Source organism: Cnephaeus nilssonii (assembly GCF_951640355.1).
Source record: "Cnephaeus nilssonii genome assembly, chromosome: 21".
Classification (NCBI taxonomy): Eukaryota; Metazoa; Chordata; class Mammalia; order Chiroptera; family Vespertilionidae; genus Cnephaeus; species Cnephaeus nilssonii.
Genome location: NC_137092.1, coordinates 28,977,553 through 28,990,204, shown reverse-complemented (window position 1 = coordinate 28,990,204; position 12,652 = coordinate 28,977,553). Strand labels below are relative to the sequence as shown.

Genomic DNA, 12,652 nt, shown 5'->3' with positions numbered 1-12,652 from the left:
GCGCAGCTCTCCCCAGGGCCGGTTCTGTCTGCCAGGACGGATATAGGATGCGGCACTTCCCACCACCGGGGACGGGCTGCCGAGCCTGCGCCCAGGGGCCACGGGCTCCTGCCGACTTCACTCCCACTGTCTTCCTCCTCCAGCTGCCTTCCTTTCATTTCCCAGGCCCCGCTGCCTCCAGAGCGCCTTCTCCTTTCGCTGTGAATCTTTATTTCCAGATTAGCCTCCATGCACACAAAATGGAGCGTCCCTGATTTGAGGAGCAAAAACAGTGATTACTAGATTGGTTCTCTCCGGCGGAACGTGGGGGAACAAACAATGCCTCACAATTTTAGTTTGTACGGCGTCTTTCAAACCACGCGACGCCCGGGGCACCGAGAGGAGCTGCTGTAAATAATGCCATCGCCCACATAAACATTCTCAACATCTTTGCATCGAGCTGAGCTTCGGTTTGTCCTGCCGTCTGGGGCCAGGGAGGCTGGAGGAAAGAGATGGGTGGCCGCAGCCCCCAGACCCAGGGGGGGAGGCCAGCAGGGGTGTGGCTGGAGGGGCATCAGTGGAAGGGAGGTGGGGACTGAGGACAGGAACTGCTGCATTTAAGTGAGGTCAGGAACAGGCACAGTGTGGGGAGAGGTAGGAGGGGGTCGCCGAGAGGAAGCGAGCCAGAACATAGTAGGTCTGCTTCTGTGGGGGCCCCTCCACATGGGACAGGACTAGGAAGAGGCTGGTAGGTGGAGGACAGGATGGGTTGCTCCTTTTATGGAAGTCTCCAGGGCATCATAGAATGAACACAGGGTGGTCTGGTCCTGGATGTTTTACTAGCGTCTTCTGAAAGTTGGTTTTTCTACGAGGGGCGTGGTTATGGGTCATTAGATTTCCCTCCTGACCTCATGGTCTGAGTCATTGATTCTGTGGCCCCCACACATCCCCCTGGTGTGGAACCATCAGGGGTCCCAGCCACTTACCCTCTCCCCTCCCCTGCACCTGGGTCCCGTCTCCCCCTCCCCCAGCTTCCATTGGAGTAACCCCACCCCCCACTCCTGGGCTGAATCTGGAGAAGGGGAGGGTGGGCCTGAGGAACTAGACTTTAATCGAATAACCAGCCTGCCTCTGAATCTTCCCAACTATAAATAGGCATAAAGATACCTATTCAGCCCTAGTCGGTTTGGCTCAGTGGATAGAGCGTCGGCCTGCAGACTGAAGGGTCCCAGGTTCCATTCCGGTCAAGGGCACATGCCCAGGTTGTGGGCTCAATCCCCAGTGAGGGGCGTGCAGGAGGCAGCCAATCAATGATTCTCTCTCATCATTGATGTTTCTATTTCTCTCTCCCTCTCTGAAATCAATAAAAGAAATATATATTTTTTAAAAAAGATACCTATTCACAGGGTTTGGGTGACGATTAATCGAAATAATATGGACAAGGCACCTACTTCATTTTCTGGTGCATAGCTAGTACACAATAAATGGTTCTTAATATTCTATTTCTTGGCGATGGTGATTTCACCCACTGAGAGGACACATGCGTTGCCCTGGGGGGAGCATCTTGGGATTGAGGGGGCGGTGAGGTGCAAGGGGAGGTGTCGGACACCTGCCCTGCTGGACTGCTGGGCGCCCTGCTGGGGCTGCCTCTGGGATGGGCTCCGGGAACTCGCTCTCGTTTTCAAGTTGCCGGAGTTTTGTTCACCAGTTCCTCCTAATGTGGGTGAGGTTCGCCATATGGAGAGCAGGGAACAGTGTTAGAAAAGCTTTCACACATAGATAGCACAGCACTTTCTCTGCTAAATGAGGACTCTCTTCCCCGTGCAGATTTCACACGCCGATCTCCAGGGTGTTGAGTTCCCTCCTCAACAGGGGTGGAGTTGTTGAGGCTCGTGGAGCCATTGTCTCCCGCTGGCGGGGTCCTGTTCCGACCCCAGGAGAAATCCCATCTTCTTTTTCCTCCCTGGGGTGCGGGTTTTCCAGCCCTCTCAGGTGACCCAACTTTGCTTCCAAGACCAGGCCCAGTGTGCTGGCTCCCCCGGCCCCAGGCAGCTCTGCGGGGCTGCCAGGCCTGCGCGCCATGGTCTCCCGGGATCCCCTCTGGATGCTGCTCTCATTTCCCGTCTGGAAGGGAGCTGAGCTGTTCTGAAATGAGCCCAAGCCCCCTGTTCCCCAGCCCACAGCGTATTTTCTAGAACTTTCTCTCCCAGCCAAGGCATCTGCCGCTGTGTGACTCCCTGCCTCTCCTCCCCCTACTTCTCGGGGCCTGACTGCTCCACTGAGCCTGTTTCAGTTGTTAAAAATAAACCTCTCCTCTTGTCTATGGGAGGCTGAAATGTGCTGCCCTTCACCTCCCAGGGGGCACCTTCCTGCAGGAGTTCCTGGGGCTCTCCCTCAGCCAGCAGGACCTCGTCCCTCCCAGCTGCCTCATCGTCCAGCTTTGTCTGCCCAGGTGGGGCTGCAGTGAGCTGGGGGTACATGGGCAACCTGTTTAGCCTCAACTCCTTTTTTTAAAAAAAAATGTATTTTGTTGGTTTTTTACAGAGAGGAAGGGAGAGGGATAGAGAGTTAGAAACATTGATGAGAGAGAAACATCAATCAGCTGCTTCCTGCACACCTCCTACTGGGGATGTGCCCGCAACCAAGGTACATGCCCTTGACCGGAATCGAACCTGGGACCGTTGTGTCTGCAGGCCGACGCTCTATCCACTGAGCCAAACCAGTTAGGGCTCAGTTCCTTTTTTAGGGATAAAAATGGTTGTAGTCATCAGCCATTTAATGTGCTGGTCTTATATATTATTATCTCATTTCCTACTTACAATAACCAGGCAGGATCTGTGTGATATCCTGACTTTAAAGAGGGGGAACCTGCTGCTCAGAGAGGTTAAGTGATTGGCACAAAGTTGCACAGCTAGCTATTAGTGACAGAGCTGATGTTCAAGCCCAGATCTACTGACTTGTACAATTTTCATCATCTTCCCCCCGACTACCCCCTTCCCCTTTGTCTTAGTGCTAATATCCTCCAAGGATACCCCACACGTGGGTTGGGTTGGGGCAAAAACTGCACAGCAATGCAGTTGAAGACTGTACCTGAAGGGCTATGGGAAGAGAGCCAGCATTTTGGTAGGCTGGCTGGCTTTATGGACCGGTGTCCTGGGTGAGGACAGAGATGCAACCCATCAGTGTCTAGGACTTCGGTGGAACTTTGCCACCCACACGGGTTTGGCTCTTCTTGGGGCCCCTGCACAGCCCTGTAGGGTCCGAGCTCATCTCACTGACCTTGATGGCAGGAGCTTTGCATTTCTCTGGGTAACTCCCCCCTCTCACCCCTCAGCCAGCCCCTAACACACTCAAACCCCAGAGGCAGCAGAATGGGAGCTGAAGGTTTCTTTTCATTTTGTCAGCTCTTCACTCAGATTTGGCCACCAGTTTTTTTCAAATATATTTTTGTTGTTTTTTCAAATATATTTTTATTTTTAAAAATATATATTTCTATTGATTTCAGAGAGGAAGGGAGAAGGAGAGAGAGATAGAAACATTAATGATGAGAGAGAATCATTGAGCAACTGCCTCCTGCCAGCCCCCTACTGGGGATCGAGCCCTCGACCCCGACATGTGCCCTGACTGGGAATCGAACCGTGACCTCCTGGTCCATAGGTTGATGCTCAACCACTGAGCCACACCGGCCGGGCATTGGCCATCAGGAGAGAGGGCAGCACTGGGGGTTAGCACTGGGAATGAAGGGCTTCGAGCTGCAAACTTGACCTCCTCTCTCCAGGTGGGTGAATAAGAAGCCAGTGCGAGGGAGGACATCTTTTCTCCAGCACACCTCTGTCAGATCCAAATGAAAGGCCATCTGGAGGCCCAGTTTCTTTCTCATTTTGCTGTTTAAGTGGGAGAGTCGGTGGGTGAGTGGCAGGGGTCTGGGGTGGGGGTGGTGGGGGAGGCAGACCCAAAGGAGAGGCGGCGGGGAGGAGGGGCGCGGGCTCGGTGAATAGCGAACTCAAGAGCTCTTCTGCACAACGAGATTAGCACGATGTGAGCATTTCCATGCCAAGGTGCTAACGCAATAATACACGCGAATTTGCCAACTTTTCAAATTGAATGTATTTGATTATTTGCTTTTAATTAGTGTGAGTTTTGGAGTATGTACAGGATTGTCAGGGATACACGCAAAGCCTCCTCCAGCCCGCGGAGCCTCCCCCCCGGCAAAGGCGGTCTGGATTGTTCTTTTTGAGCGGTGGAGAATGAGATTTAACTGCTCTGTGAGATGTTTTAGCCCATTGCCATTGTGCCTCTGTTTCAACCTATTGGCAAGACCAATTGAAGTGAGAAAATAAACCTCTTATCTGATCTGAATGCCGAGAGCGGCTCCCAAGAAGGCTTTTCCAGCCCAACTTTGGTTTTCCCCAACACCCCTGTTTTGTTTTGTTTTGTTTTGTCTTTTCTTTTTCTTTCTAGAGCTGGCTGTTACGCTGGGCTTTTCTCTTCTCCCTTCGCTGTAAGTGCGTTTTAGGAAACATCTATACACGTGGATAAACAAGTGGGCCCTGAGAGGCGGAGGAGATGAAGTTTGTTTATGTAACTTGGAAGCGTTTTGACGGCTCTCTGTCTGCTGGGGATGTGAGCATCCTGGGTTTGGTGCAGCCACAGTGGGCACTGCCCGGCGATTGGAGGCCCTGCTGCACCAGGGACAGCGAGGCCCGGGGGGGTGGGGGGGCTGGTCTCGCCAGGCCAGTGCGGGATGGAGTTAGCTCTGTGCCTGTGCTCCCCTTGCACCTTGGGGACCATGCAGTCCCGGCTGGTGTACCAGCTACCGCTTCTTTCATGTTGTTGTTATTTTACCCAGAATGCTCCCCCTCCTTCCCACGGGAGTTTTGCAGGCTGTGGTCACGGTCATTTACAAAAACAAAACAAGCCTTTCCCTAACCGGTTTGGCTCAGTGGATAGAGCGTCGGCCTATGGACTGAAAGGTCCCAGGTTCGATTCCGGTCAAGGGCATGTACTTTGGTTGCGGGCACATCCCCAGTAGGAGGTGTGCAGGAGGCAGCTGATCGATGTTTCTCTCTCATCGATGTTTCTAATTCTCTATCCCTCTCCCTTCCTCTCTGTAAAAAATCAATAAAATATAAAAAAAAAAAACAACAACAACACAAAAAAACAAGCCTTTCTTTAGCCCTAAACTTCAAGAAGCAGAATGAGGTGGAGAACGCAGTACAGCTGATTCATCTTCTCTCTCTCCATCTTTTTCTATCTGCTAACAAGGAGGGAGAGGTGGGGTGAGGCATTTTCCATTGGCGTGGCTCTCTTCCCTGCCTTTTTAGGCCTGTCCCTCGGCTTGCCTCTGCCCCATGACACCGGGGACATGAACAGACACGGAAGCCTACCTTGGCATGGCCATCCACTTTGTCCCTTGCTGTCCCAGCAACTCGCCAGGGCCACGGAGGAGCCGCCGTGTAGCAGGGAAGCAAGACCCCTCATAGGCATTCTGCGGACAGCCGCCCGTTCACCCATTACCTACACAATCTCTGTTACATTAAAAAAAAAAAATCTTTCCCCCCCTTAACAATAGAGAGGAACAAATGGTTGACAAATAACAATAGCAGCAGCTCTCCAACAAAAGCACGCAATTATTACAATTATACTATCCTTGATTAGGCTGCCATGCATTGCATTTCAATGTAATTGATGTTGTAGGTTGACACATCGGACACCAAATATTCTCGCCTGTCCCTTCTCTCTTTTGTTTCAGAAGCTGATTTGCATTTTCTATGCTTTTAGTAATGAAGACTTAGCACTTTTCCTCCATTAGAAAAAAAAAGAGAGCTACAATAATCTGCAACTCGGCACTTGTTTAAGGATTCTGACCCTCGCAAATACCACTTTGCTTCACACATTAGCTGCTTACAAAGAAGGAAGCTAATGTATCATCTAATTGGGCAAACCACTGCATCTGATTTCTCTCAATCAGACTATTAGCTTCGTAATTACCCATCTGCCTCGTGTGGAAAAACGGCAAGGCGCGCACCCAGCTAATAACGTTCTCAAGAGCCCTCCACCACAATGAGAGGAGGCGACGTGGAGGGAGATGGTCTCTAACCATTTCGGTGCCAAGGTGGTCACACAATGCAGTGGGGCTTTGCCAACCTTCCCCCGCCTGAATGTGCTTCATTATCTGTCTTTAATTAGTTGGAGGTTTGGGGGTCTGTTCAGGATTGCCGGCCTGCTGCTGCTGCTGCTGCTGCGGTGGTGGCTGTGGCGGATGCTGAAGGATGGTGACCATGGGAAGGTGAGGAGGAGGCTCCCTGTGGCCTCTGTAGGAGACGCTTGGGTTGAGGGAGCAATGCCACCTGGCTTGGCAGGTGCCCTCAAAAGGCAATCAAGATTCCTCCAAGATCAGAGCAGGGTTTCACTCATTCTTTTCCCCCCATTATATTTGTTATAGATTTCAGAGAGGAAGGGAAAAGGAGAGATAGATAGAAACATCAATGATGAGAGAGAATCATGGATCAGCTGCCTCCTGCACGCCCCATACTGGGGATCGAGCCCGCAACCCGGGCATGTGCCCTGACCAGGACTCATAAACTGTGACCTCCTGGTTCATAGGTCAACGCTCAACCACTGAGCCAAGCCGGCCGGGCTCATTTTTTTTTTTTCCTTTTCTTCTTCTGGGTTGGGTTCCTCACTTTCCCCTCGTGGGGGAAGAGGCTCCCTTTGGGGCCCATCCTCGCCCCCGCGGGCACTTGCCTGGGGACAAGGACATCAGGAAGGGGCCCTGGAGCTGCCAGTCTGTGTGCTCTGACCAGCGCAGTGACCGCTCTGACCTGTCACGATTTCTCCTGGCTCACGTTCACCTGGTATCATGTTCTAAATGCTCTTTTGTTCAGCGCAGGCCTTGCCGATGGTCTGAGGATTGTGTGACCTTGGGAGGGTCCCAGGACGCCCCCTTCCCTCCTCCTCTGGAACCTGGGAGAGGAGGCTGGCCAGCTCATGTCCTCAGGGACGGGGTGGTTGGCATGTGTCTATGTTTGGGAGGGCAGGTGGGGCCGATTTTGGTGCCAACTGGAGTGAGTTGTTGGCTCCCGTAACCCGTCAACTAGAGAAGCTCGGCTGTTTTTTGTATACCCTTCTATGTCGATTTTATTTGAACAAAAGGTTCCAGCTAAAAATTCTGAGACCAACTGGACACACATGGCTAATAATGTCTAATGACTTAATGTCTATCTCAAGTCAGTGAAATGTGCTTGTGCGATACCAGGCTTTACCATCTAACAGTTGGTTAATTTAGCCCATGGCTGCTGCTATTTAAATAGGAGGTTAGCATAACAAAATGGAATCTTTTAAGGCTAACACAGTGATGAATTTTGCTTTTGTGTACTTTTTTGTAGCCAAAGTTTAAATGCGATATGATTTTAAAGACTCACTGATTGTTAATATTGAAGTGTTAGGTTGAGAACAGAAATTTACATATTCATTCTATCCCCCAGAAAAACATGGTGAGAGGCCTATAGATAATGTTTATATTGGGCATGGTACCTGCGTAATGTAACTTAGAGTGGTAAATGAAAGATAAGTTTATCTCCTTTACACAAGTAAGAGACAAAGTCTCTGGATTCATCTTGGTCTTGCCAAATAACCCATGGAGCTTGCCCGGGTGCTTCATGGTGGAGGCTTAATATTCATTCATTAGCCCACCTCAATCAGACTACTTCATTTCTCACCACCAGTTCTTCCTCTCTCTCTCTCTCTCTCTCTCTCTCTCTCTCTCTCTCTCTCTCTCTCTCTGAGGTGGAGAGACACACAGAGAGAAACACTGATATGAGAGCCAGGGAGCCTTTAGCCTGCAGGCGGACGCTCTATCCACTGAGCCAAACTGGCTAGGACACCACCAGTTCTTTTTAACGTCCCAATATCTCATTGAAAGAGGTGGGTTGATCTGTGATAGCTTTCCTATTCTGTCTGTAGGGCAGTAGTTCTCAACCTTCTAATGCCGCGACCCTTTAATACAGTTCCTCATGTTGTGGTGATCCCCAACCATAAAATTATTTTCGTTGCTACTTCATAACTGTAATTTTAGGCTCTACAGCAGCGGTTCTCAACCTGTGGGCGACCCACAGGTTGAGAACCGCTAGCAGGGTCGCCTAAGACCATCGGAAAACACAGATATTTACATTACGATTCATAACAGTAGCAGAATTACAGTTATGAAGTAGCAACGAAAATAATTTTATGGTTGGGAGTCACCACAACATGAGGAACTGTATTAAAGGATCACGGCATTAGAAAGGTTGAGAACCACTGCTGTAGGGGAACTGGGTACCTTCACTACCACATGTGTCTCTTAGGGTTTAGGAATTCTGTGGAAGATCCTGTTATTGGATCATATAGAGTCTCATTTATAAAGATCTTCTAAAAATTCCTTCCAGGTTGGCTGTTTAGAAGCTCAAAGGCCAAATTTTAAGCCTATCTCTATCGGCAAATTGGACTAGATGTCTTATATTTTGTGAATGCCACTGAACTTTTATTATTTTGCTGTTTATAATCACATTTTTTCCCTTTGCTCTTACTCCTGCAAATATTTATTTCTCTTAAATCTTTTTTGTACAATATCTAAATAGTTGGTGGGAAAAGGTTCTGGTAGAAACAGAGACCAGTTATGTCAGGTAGTTTGTCTAAGTTACATAGGAATGAAAACAGTTATGAAATCGTTCTGGTGTCAAGAGCATGCTTTTCCAGATGTTTTGACGTTAGCTATGACGTCTGCTAAAACTACTTTACCTTGGGATCCGCTACAACTTATTAATTTTTCTTTGGCAAGGTTCACCTGAGCATCCATCACAGCTTTCTTCGTCTTCCCTGAAAGTCTGGGATGCTAAGCTGTCTGAATGCCTCAAGCCACATCCAGGGACAGAGGTGAGGGAAGACATGCTCTGTGCGGTGGGCTTGAGTTTATGATCTTCACAGTTGTGGTACCAGCCTCCGTTCCATCATAATCCGAGCTACCCGGTCAGGGTTCCTCCTGTGAGAAGTCCCTGTTTGCTGCAGCCTCTGCAGGGCCCTGAGTCCAGGTGAGAAGTGACTTGTGTATCACTCAGGCCGTGATACCTATCCCATGCAGCAGCCACTAGTTTCATTTAGCTACTTACCTTTTAACAGCTTTACTGAGGTGTAATTGACATGCAGAAGAGCAGGAAAGAGATTGTCTGCCCAGATTCTCAGAAGCCTCATGTAGGCTACCTCCTCACAAACCACGTTCTGAGAGAGTCTGGAACCTGTGAAATGTGCTGACAGGGACATACTCTCATTTTAGCCCCAAATAAGATTCACCTGTTTAGCAATCACTTTAATTTTTCACTTGCCTCCAATCATAGTGACTTATTCTCCGGAGGCAGATAAGGGGGTCTTTTCTCAAAGGACTCCCGCAGGGAAGGAGGTTCCATGATGCTTGGACTCCTAACCTTTTTAGAGTGGAGACCCCTATGAATTGTTTTGAATATGAATTGTTCATATCTTCCCTCCCTCCAGTTTCATTTAAAAACGTCACATGACCTTGAAAATAATTATAATTCTTTGGAAAATTTGATTACCACCTCTTCCCCATCAGCATTGACTTGGGAAAAACGGAACAGACAGGTTAGGCCCAATAAAACAGGGTCTATGTGTGAACTCTGTAATGAGTTCCAGTTTGAACAACTCTCAGGAAGTTCTTCCCTACCTCCAACCACAGTTCCTCCCATCGCACTCTCTCCCATTTCCTCTAGGTCTTTCCTCAGAGGACGTGAGCTTCATGCTAATACCCAGATAATTAGAAATACAGCCAACTTTCTATTGATTATAAGTAGATTATGTTGCAGTTTATCTCTGGCAAATCTTGCTTTCGTCTCTTGGTTAACATCTCTGTTGCTTACTTAATTTCTTTATTGCTTTTATAACCATTGCCATCTGCTGCTGAAATTGGAATTCAACAGGAACTAGAATGTTGAAGCTTTCAAAATGAAAATAATGACTTTGAGGCCAATGAGAGGGGTGGGGGAAGGTAGAGATCTTAGAGGAAGGGCGAATGCTATTTAGAGTCGGGTTGGCCGAAATCAAGACTTTGATCAGGTTTGAATCCTGTCAAATGTCACAGAGCTTCTTGGAGGAAGCTCTGATACTAGGATCCAGGTCTGGGTGTCTTTGTAGCCGACCAAGTTCTTATTTATCAGCCTGAAAGGTGACATTGCTCATGTTCAACATGACATGTATAGCTGGGCAGAATTGCATATTGGGACAGGTCTTAAAAATGGGATAGTTCTCAGCTTCCCAGCTCCTTTGGAATTTTGTCTTTTTGGTGCAGTTTCATGATTTTGTGTGCAATATCGTGAATAACTAGGACGTCAGACATCCCCATAAGAAAAAGCAAGCAGAAGCACAGACGGCAACACATAGACTCCAAAGTAATGCAACATGCAGAAGTTATTTCATATTTATCTAGTGTTTGGATTGCCTTGGTGAGGACTCTCGAATTTCTGTGGACGATGAGGAACGATGGTGTTATTTATGCCTTCATGTAGGAGTCGGAATATGTGCAACATCTTCAGCATCTGGACCAAGTCCAGTCTGTATTTTTCCCCCCATCTGCTCCTGATATTTTAAGTAAAAATGTTTGTATCTGCATCCCCCAAGCCCTGTTGTAAATTGTAAATCATGCCATTATATGTGGTAAAACCACAATGTCAAGCAACAATTCACAAAGCCACAAAGATTCTCCGGAGTAATTTTCTTGTTCTCGTTGATCAATTTTATATTTTCCCCTTGGCCACATGCACACATTAAATGGCACTAATTCAGTGAGGAAACTCATAAGGGATAATATTTCAAGTGGTGCAAATGGCAGCGATGCCTTCACAAGTACCTATTTTGTAATTGCCTCTGCACTCTACCTGAATCCGCTCTTCACTGTCTCAGTTGAGTGAAATGGACGCGGAAATGGGGAGGGGTGGGAGCAAGGGAAGGAGGAGGAGAATGTTTCAGTTAAATTAGGTGTAAAAACAGGGAAATCTCAAGTCAAAAACTGTGCGGCTGCAATTATTTCTTTCTTCTGGTGAGGACATTTTTAATCTGATCTGGAGAGCTGACAGGTGGGGAGAGCAGGAGGATGCTGGCTGGTCAGGATGGGTGCTTACAGTTGAATATCTCCCACCTGTTTCTTGATGGAGGCCTTGATTTAGGCCGTTCATGTCCTTAAAATTTTTTTAAATGATAATATTTAGTAAACTTTTAAACTCAGGTACAATATATATGCATACATATATTTAATTCAAGTACAACATATATACCATTCTATCATGCCATTTTATCTTCTAGAACTTCACTATCCAATGCAGTAGCCACTAGCGTCATTTAGCTACTTACCTTTTAACAGCTTTACTGAGGTGTAATTGACATACAATAAACTACACATTTTATTTTATTTTTAAAAATGTTTTTATCGATTTCAGAGAGAGGATGAGAGAGAAACATTGATTGGCTGCCTCCTGCACGCCCCCTGCTAGGGATCAAGCCTGAAACCTGGGCATGTGCCCTGACTGGGAATTGAACCAGCAACCTCCTGGTGCATGGGGTGATGCTCAACCAACTGTGCCATGCTGGCCAGGCTAAACTACACAATTTAAAACATACAATTGGATAAGTTTTGACAGATGTACAATGTGAAACCATCACCACAATCAAGATAAACATATCTATTAACCCCTCCCCCCAAAGTTTCCTTGTGCCCCTTGGCAATATCTCCCTCCCACCCCTCTCCCCGTCTTTAGGCAATCACTGATCTGTTTTTTATAACTATAGATTAGTTTGTGTTTTCTAGAATTTTACATAAAAATAACCACACAGCATGTACTTTTTTTTTCTTTCCTTTTTTGACTTGGCTTCTTTCAGCATAATTATTTTGGAGATTTATCATGTTGAGTGTATCAATATTTTACTCTTTGTTTATGGCTGGCTAATATTTTATTGTATGCATATACTGCAATTTATTTATCCCTTCATCTTTTGATGAACATTTGTTTTGTTTTCAGTTTGGCGCTATTATAAATACAGCTTCTATGAGCCCGTATTAGTTTTCTATTGCTGCCATAACAAATTATCTCAAACCTAGTGGCATCAAACAACATAGTTTCATTGTCTTATAGTTATGTAGGTCACAAGTCTGACATGAGTCTCACTGAGCTAAAATCAACATGTCAGCACGGCTGGGTTCCTTCTTAGAGACATTAGAGAAGAATCCATTTTCTGGTCTTTTCCATTTACTAGAAACTACATTCCCCCCCCCCCCCCCCCCCCCCCATATTCAAAGCCTGTCTCTGACCTTCCTTCTATGGCCACATCTCTCTTTGACCCTAGCTAGGGAGCTTCTCTGCTTTTAAGAACTCACGTGATTGAGTGCACCTGGATGATCCAGGCTCATTTCCCCACCTGAAAGTCAGTAACTTTAATTGCTGCGAAGTCTCTTTTGCCTTATAAGGCAACACATTTACAAGCTCCAGGGACTATGGTGCGGGTGTTTTGTCGGGTGAGGTGGCCCTCCTCGTCTGCCTATTCTGCTGATGTCCACATGCTTCAGTTCCTCTTGGGGAAATACCTAGGAGTGGAATGCCTGGATCATATGGTAGGTGTGTGTTTACATTTTTTA

General features: G+C 47.4%; 1 protein-coding gene across 2 annotated transcripts in view; it reads left to right on the top strand.

Moving 5' to 3' along the window:
* RPS6KC1 (ribosomal protein S6 kinase C1) overlaps positions 1-12,652 on the top strand; it is a 503,192-nt gene that overhangs the window by 251,242 nt on the left and 239,298 nt on the right. The window lies entirely within an intron of this gene.